The following is an 8,172-nucleotide window of genomic DNA, read 5'->3' as shown; positions in this document are numbered from 1 at the left end:
TCCCTCATTCCCAAATAATGTTCTTTTATAACCCTCATATATAGGGTTATGGACTAGACCTCTGGTTTTATTAGTAGAAGCAACTCCCAGGTGAGAAAACCCCCTCTGCCAAAGCAGGTCAGCATCTTCTCTGCTACTTATAGTCTTAGAGAGTTGTCTAGAGCACGTTCAGGTTAAAGTACTTGGCCAGGGTGACCCAGGCCAAGTATATGTCAGAGGCAGAAGCTGAGGCTGCTAGGTACGGGCAGGGCATAGAATTCAGCGGTTGGAGTTAGGGAGACCCAAGTCAGCATCCTGCCTTAGACTCTCTTTTTTTAAAAATTTAATTTATTTAATATATTTAGTTTTCAGCATTGATTTTCACAAGAGTTTGAATTACAAATTTTATCCCCATTTCTACCCTCCCTCCACTCCAAGATGGCATATATTCTGGTTGCCCTGTTCCCCAGTCAGCTCTCCCTTCTGTCACCCCACTTCCCTCCCTTTCTTGTAGGGCAAGATAAATTTCTACGCCCCATTGCCTGTGTATCTTACTTTCTAGTTGCATGCAAAAACTATTTTTTGTTTGTTTTTGAACATCTGTTTTTAAAACTTTGAGTTCTAAATTCTCTCCCCTCTTCCCTTCCCATCCACCCTCCCTAAGAAGTCAAGCAATTCAATATAGGCCACACGCGTATCATTATGTATAACCCTTCCACAATACTCATGTTGTGAAAGACTAACTATATTTTGCTCCTTCCTAACCTATGCCCCTTTATCCAATTTTCTCCCTTGACCCTGTCCCTTTTCAAAAGTGTTTGTTTTTGATTACCTCCTCCCCCATCTCCCCTCCCTTCTATCATCCCCCCCATTTTTATCTTCTTCCTCCTTCTTTCCTGTGGGGTGAGATACCCAAATGAGTATGTATGGTATTCCCTCCTCAGGTCAAATCTGATGAGAGTGAGATTCACTCATTCCCCCTCACCTACCTTCTCTTCTCTTCCTACAGAACTGCTTTTTCTTGCCACTTTTATGTGAGATAATTTACCCCATTCTATCTCTCCCTTTCTCCCTCTCTCAATATATTCTGCTCTCATCCATTAATTTGATTTTATTTCTTTTAGATATCATCCCTTCATCTTCAACTCTCCCTGTGCCTGCTCTCTCTCTCTGTATATATATATACACATACATATATATACATACACACATATACATATACATACATACACACATATACTTATATATATACACATTTATAACTATTCCCTTCAGCTACCCTAATACTGAGGTCTCATGAATCATACACATCATCTTTCCATGTAGGAATGTAAACAAAACAGTTCAACTTTAGTAAGTCCCTTGCAATTTATTTTTCTTGTTCTTTTTCTTGATTACCTTTTCATGCTTCTCTTGATTCTTGTGTTTGAAAGTCAAATTTTCTATTCAGCTCTGGACTTTTCACGGAGAAAGCTTGAAAGTCCTCTATTTTATTGAAAATCTATATTTTGCCTTGGAGCATGATACTCAGTTTTGCTGGGTAGGTGATTCTTGATTTTAATCCTAGCTCCATTGACCTCCAGAATATCGTATTCCAAGCCCTTCGATCTTTTAATGTAGAAGCTGCTAGATCTTGGATTATTCTGATTGTGTTTCCACAATACTCAAATTGTTTCTTTCTGGCTGCTTGCAGTATTTTCTCCTTGATCTGGGAGCTCTGGAATTTGGCGACAATATTCCTAGGAGATTTCTTTTTGGGATCTATTTGAGGAGGTGATCGATGGATTCTTTCAATTTCTATTTTGCCCTGTGGCTCTAGAATATCAGGGCAGTTCTCCTTGATGATTTCTTGAAAGATGATATCTAGGCTCTTTTTTTGATTATGGCTTTCAGGTAGTCCAATAATTTTAAAATTATCTCTCCTGGATCTATTTTCCAGGTCAGTGGTTTTTCCAATGAGATATTTCACATTGTCTTCCACTTTTTCATTCCTTTGGTTCTGCTTTATAATATCTTGATTTCTCATAAAGTCACTAGCTTCCACTTGCTCCAATCTAATTTTTAAAGTAGTATTTTCTTCAGTGGTCTTTTGGAGCTTCTTTTGCATTTGGCTAATTCTGCCTTTCAAGGCATTCTTCTCCTCATTGGCTTTTTGGAGCTCTTTTGCCATTTGAGTTAGTCTATTTTTTAAGGTGTTGTTTTCTTCAGTATATTTTTCAGTATTTTTTTTGGGTCTCCTTTAGCAAGTCCTTGACTTGTTTTTCATGGTTTTCTCGCATCCTTCTCATTTCTCTTCCCAATTTTTCCTCTACTTCTCTCACTTGCTTTTCCAAATCCTTTTTGAGCTCTTCCATGGCCTGAGACCAGTTCATGTTTTTCTTGGAGACTTTTGTTGTAGGCTCTTTGACTTTGTTGACTTCTTCTGTCTGTATGTTTTGGTCTTCTTTGTCACCAAAGAAAGATTCCAAAGTCTGAGACTGAATCTGGGTGCGTTTTTGCTGCCTGGCCATGTTCCCAGCCAACTTACTTGACCCTTGAGCTTTTCAGCGGGGTATGACTGCTTGTAGAGTAAAGAGTACTATGTTCCAAGCTTGAGGGGATGTGCTGCCACACCAGCACTCCTCCTTGCCCAAGAACCCCCAACCGGGACTGGACTTAGATCTTCAGCAGGCTCTTCACTCCTGCTCTGATCCGCCACTTAATTCCTCCCACCAGGTGGGCCTGGGGCCAGAAGCAACTGCAGCTGTAGTTGTATAGCTGCCCCACCTCCGCTGCCCCCGGGGCAGTGGCTGAACCTTGAACTCTATCCTCCTGTTCCCAGCAGCTTTTCCCACTAACCTTCTCTGTTGTCTTTGGTGTTTGTGGGTTGAGAAGTCTGGTAACTGCGGCAGCTCACTGATTCAGGGCGCTAGGGCCCACTGCGCCCAGCTCCTGGTCTGGTTGGTCCGCGCTGCCCACGCTGGGCTCTGCTCTGCTCCCAGCTCTGTGCGTGATAGACCTTACCCAGTGACCATCCAGGCTGTCCTGGGCTGGAGCCCTGCTTCCCTCTGCTGTTTTGTGGGTTCTGCAGTTCTAGAGTTGGTTCAGAGCCATTTTTTATAGGTTTGTGGATGGACTTGGCGCAGAGCTCATGCTAGTCCCTGCTTTCCAGCTGCCATCTTGGCTCCGCCCCCCCTGCCTTAGGCTCTTAAACTGTGGGATTGTGCAAATCACTTAACATCTCCTAGTCTCATCTTCCTCATCCGTAAAGTGGAGACAATAACAGTACCTACTGCCTAAGGTTGTTGCAAGGACCAAATGAGATAATGTAAGTAAAATGCTTTGCAAACCTTAAAGAGCTATATAAATGCTATTCATTGTTTCATCCATCTGTTTGTTTGCTTGCCTCTTTAGTTAACTTATTTATTTATTCTCAGCTTTAAGGCCACCTCTCTATCTACTATGCCATGTTGCCTCTACAACCAAGAAGTATAGTCAAGCAAAATAAATTAAAAACGCTGGCTATATCTATAAATGCATGTCTCTTAATTTGTTGTTGTTTGGTTGTTTCAGTTGTGTCGACTCTCCATGACCATTTGTGATTTTCTTGGCAAAGATACTGGAGTGGTTTGCCATTTCCTTCTCCGGCTCATTTTACAGATGAGGAAACTGAGGCAAACAGGGTTAAATGACTTGCCCAGAGTCACAGTAAGTATCAGAGGCCAGATTTGAAGTCAGGTCTTTCTGACTTCAGGCCTAGTGCTTTATCCACTATACCACTTAGCTGCCCTGACAATATTCAAATAATTATGTATATACAAGATATATATGGGAGGTAATCTCAGAGGGAAAGTACCAACAATGGAAGCGACAAGGCCTCTTGCAGAAAGTGGGATTTGAGCTACGATGGTCTTGGGCTCAGAAATGCTTCCATCTGAAGAAAGCAGAACCTGAGGGCAGATAGATAGCAACAGATGGAAATGAGGGGCAGGGACGGAAAAGTAGTACAGATCTTGAAAACCCCTATTCTAATAACCCCATAGTAACACTATCAGAGCTTGCAGAGTAAATCATTTCCATCTCTAATGCTGGAAGCCAGTGACAGCCTCAGTACTTACCTCTGGGACAAAGTCATCTTGTGGGAAGTGGTTTTTACAGGCTGCCAAGAGGCCCATCACTCAGAGAAAGGCCTGGGTTAGTGGACAGAATCTATTGTAATGAAGCTCCTTCCTTCAGACCCCGGGGGGTGGTGCCAAGTCGTAACAGGACCCTCGTTTTTCAGCACAGTGAGTGCTCTGTGCGAAGGGGGCAGGATGCCAGGGCAACTGTTGGGGAAAGCTGCTGATTGCCCTTACATCACAAGCACTTGGAGAATTTCAGGCTGAGGTAAAAAGGAGTGAAGGGGGCTTTGCCAGCATGGGATCACAGGCTCGTAGATTTAGAGCTGCAAAGCACCAGAAAGATCCTCTAGCCCAGCACCCTCATTTAAATTTGTAGAAACTGAGGCCCAGGGAAGTGAAATGATTTGTTCAAGGTGGACTTACTACCCAGGTGATAAGTGATAGAGCAGAGATTTGAACCTAAGACCTCTGACACCAAAACTAATTCTCTTTCCTTTAAAAAAAATCCTTTTTATCGTCAACTGGATAAACAACCACAAATATGAACCTTTAATTCTATGAAGAACAGAAAAAGAGGATTGTATATGAAGCTATGAATTCCTATTCCATATTTGTTGTTCAGTTATGTCTGACTCTTTGTGACCCCACTTGGGCTTTTCTTGGCAGACATACTAGAGTAGTTTGCCACTTCCTTCTCTAGATCATTTTACAGATAAGGAAACTGAGGGAAACAAAGTTAAGTGGCTTACCCAGGGTCACGCATCTAGTAAGTGCTGAGGGCAGATTTGAACTCAGGAAGATGAGTCTTCCTGACTCCAGGCCCGGCACTCTACCCACTGTGCCACTTGACAGCCCCATCTATTTCATACAGTTTTTTTGTTTTTAACGAACAAGACCAGGAGAACAATGACATGATGACAAAGACAATAACTTGAAGAAAAACAGCTTCGAAGGATCTCAGAGCTCTGACCAAATCAATAAGCAATAACTTCAAAGGGCTGTTGATGATACACACCGAAGTAGAGATGTCAAATGAACTAGATATTCACCAACATGACCAAGACTTGACTCCTTTTGCAGAGCTATGCATATGTTACAAGGGAGAGCTTCTGCTTAGTGAAGGTGATTGGTTAGTGTGTAGTGATAGATATGCCCCAAAAAGAGCATCAATAAAACTTTTTTTAACATGCAGAAGAAAATTAAAAAGTGCAGCAGACATACAAATATAACAGCTTTGTTACTACCTTGTACTTCTTTAAACAACAACTATATCACAGAAGTTCACAGTTTCTTACACAAGGCTCTGTATACTTCACTCTTTTTTTGTCTTTTGAAACGTTTGTTGATAATTAAATTCACAATAAAATAGAAAATTTACAGAGCGTATATGAAAATAAACACAATAGAAACAAGCTAGACCTGCTCATCTGTGTTTCTAATGCTCTTTCTAAAGCCCCACACTGCTTCATCTTCCTGGTGTATTTATCATGGAAAAAGAGGGAACAATAATATTACAATTTCTGTTTTACCGATGCAATGGCAGCCTCCCTGGAGTAAGTATGTGTCCTCCCTGGACCTTTACTTTAAAGGATTAGACTCGTTTGGCTGTACAGTAAAACCTAAGCTATAGAATGAAGAGTGACATTCCCCACACAGCCAAAAGTTAACCCTTTAGTGACAGAGTTGTATTTTCCATTTTTGAAAAATGGAAATCTTTTTCAAATGTATGCTAGTGAAGACAGTGATAAGGGGAGGGCCTGATCAGTTTGAGTCATCCAATCAGTTTGAGGACAGTACAACAGAGTTTGGAGGTAGATGTATCTCCCAGTTCATTCAGAGAACACGTAGAAAATTCCTTTGATTAATTCTCTGTGACTGGGGCCCACCCCAAAATGGTTGGCACCTGAAAGTCAGATTCTTATCGGGAGGAGTCACTTTCCCTTGTTATTTGGAAGAATGAGCTATGAGATCGTTCATCCCCGTTTCTTTTTCATGAGCTTTCTTTCCCTGGACTTCCAGGCCAGAGTCCAGCAAAGGCAGGAGGGTAGATTTCTCCGTTCTTTCCCTGCTGTCTTCAGGAGCGTCAGCTATCAGGGGAAGCCTGTGACAAGCTCCTCTGTATTCCCAGGGAAGTCTGAGGGAGCAGTTCAAAGAAACAGCACGATCTTGAATCACAACCTGTTGTATAGAAGAGATAGGTTGTTTGTTTTTAATTCCCTAGATGGAAAGATTCTGCAATTTAAACATCTAGCCAAAGAATAAGTATTTATTAAATGCCTACTCTGCACCAGGCATTGTGCTGGGTACTGCTGCTGTGCATCTCAAAGGTGACCGATGACATCAGGAGGGTGATGTCTTGACTTGCAGGTGAATTGAACTTGAGCGAGGCAAACCTGTGCAAAGTCATTAGCCTCAGTCTCTCCTCCAGCGTCAACAGAGTCCAGCGGCAAGATATAGGTCAGAATGAGTGGTGATGACCCCAGATGCAGTGGGAGTCCTTGGCCTTTTTAAGCTAAGTCTTTCCCAGGTCTTAGGTTGTCTGAAGCAATTCCCCTTCAGTTAAACCCATTCAGTAGTTAAAGGCCAGGTAAGAATGGAGGCAAAAATGGCCTAGTTGGCCTTCACAAAAGACTCAATCTGGGAGGCATACACAATCAGTACCAGCTATCATTTTAGAAGTACAAGGAATAAAACAATCCCCGCTCACAATTAATATAAGAAAAAACAAATATATAGATAAAAATATATACAGCATTAGTAGAAAATTAATAAATCCAAATATGTGCAAGGCAGAGGGAGGACACTAGCAATTGGGAAAGAGTCAAGAAAGACTTCATACAGGAGGCAATGCCTGACCATCTTACAGGAAGAGGGAAAGGCGAAGAAGGAGTATATTGCAGAAACCAGGAACAGGACAGAGTTAAGAGATAGCCTGTTGTACGTGAGGAACTGAGGAAAAGCTGATTTGGCAGAATCAAGGAATTCAGGATGGGGGAAAAATAACCATAAAGGCTGGAAAGATAAGATGGGGTCAGTTGTGAAGGGCTTTAAAAGCCAAACAGAGGAGTTTATACTTTTTTCCCTTTTATAGAGGCAGCTGGTGGCTGAGTGGGTCTAGAGGAGGAAAGATGGGAGTTCAAATCCAGCCTTAGACACTTACTGTGTGATCCTGGGCAAGTCACTTCACCTGTGTTTACCTCAGTTTCCTCAACTGTAAATGAGATTAACAATTGCACCCACCTCCCAGTTGTTGTAAGGATCAAATGAGATAATATTGGTAAAAAGCACTTCATACGGTGGCTGGCACTTAGTAGATGCTGTGTAAGTAGTTATATATTATGTATATTATTCCGTTATCTTATAGACAATGAAGCTGCTGGAATGGTTGCATAGGGGGATGAAAGGGTCAGATAAGCAATTAAGGAAATTTACTTTGGTACGAGCAGAGGCCAGACTGCACGTGGGGAAAGACTTGAGACAGGGAGAACCATTAGGAGGCAGTTGCAATTATCTAGGCTACAGATAATAAGGGTCTGAAGCAAAGTAGTAGCTATAGGAGAAAGGGTCCGATGCAAAATTTGTTGTGAAGGTAGAAACAGCAGAGTCCGGTTATTGATTAGAGAAGCAGCTTGGTGGCAAAGTAGATAAAGCCAGGACTTGGGATCAGGGAGTTGTTGCTGTTCGGTCCTTTTTCAGTCATGTCTGACTCTCTGTGACCGACCCCATTTGGGGTTTTCTGGGCCGAGATACTAGAGTGGTTTGCCATTTCCTTCTCCAGATCATTTTACGGATGAGGAAACTGAGGCAAACAGAGTTAAGTGACTTGCCCAGGGTCACACAGCTGGTAGGTTTCTGAGGCCAGATTTGAACTCACAGAGATGAGTCTTCCTGATTCCAAGCCCAGTATTCTATTTATTGTGAATAGGAAGGAATCAGGAAGTTCAAATCCTCCCTCAGAAGCTTACTAGCCGCATGCCCTGGGCAAGTCACTTAACCTCTGCCTGCTTCTCTGTCTGTCAGTTATGTCATCTGAGAGCTGGTGATAATCACACCCACCTTGCAGGGTTGTTGTAATCACTGAGTAGAGTAAGAT

Source organism: Trichosurus vulpecula, chromosome 8 (genome assembly GCF_011100635.1).
Source record: "Trichosurus vulpecula isolate mTriVul1 chromosome 8, mTriVul1.pri, whole genome shotgun sequence".
Classification (NCBI taxonomy): domain Eukaryota; kingdom Metazoa; phylum Chordata; class Mammalia; order Diprotodontia; family Phalangeridae; genus Trichosurus; species Trichosurus vulpecula.
The sequence above is the reverse complement of the archived record's forward strand: the minus strand, read 5'-3'. Positions refer to the sequence as shown.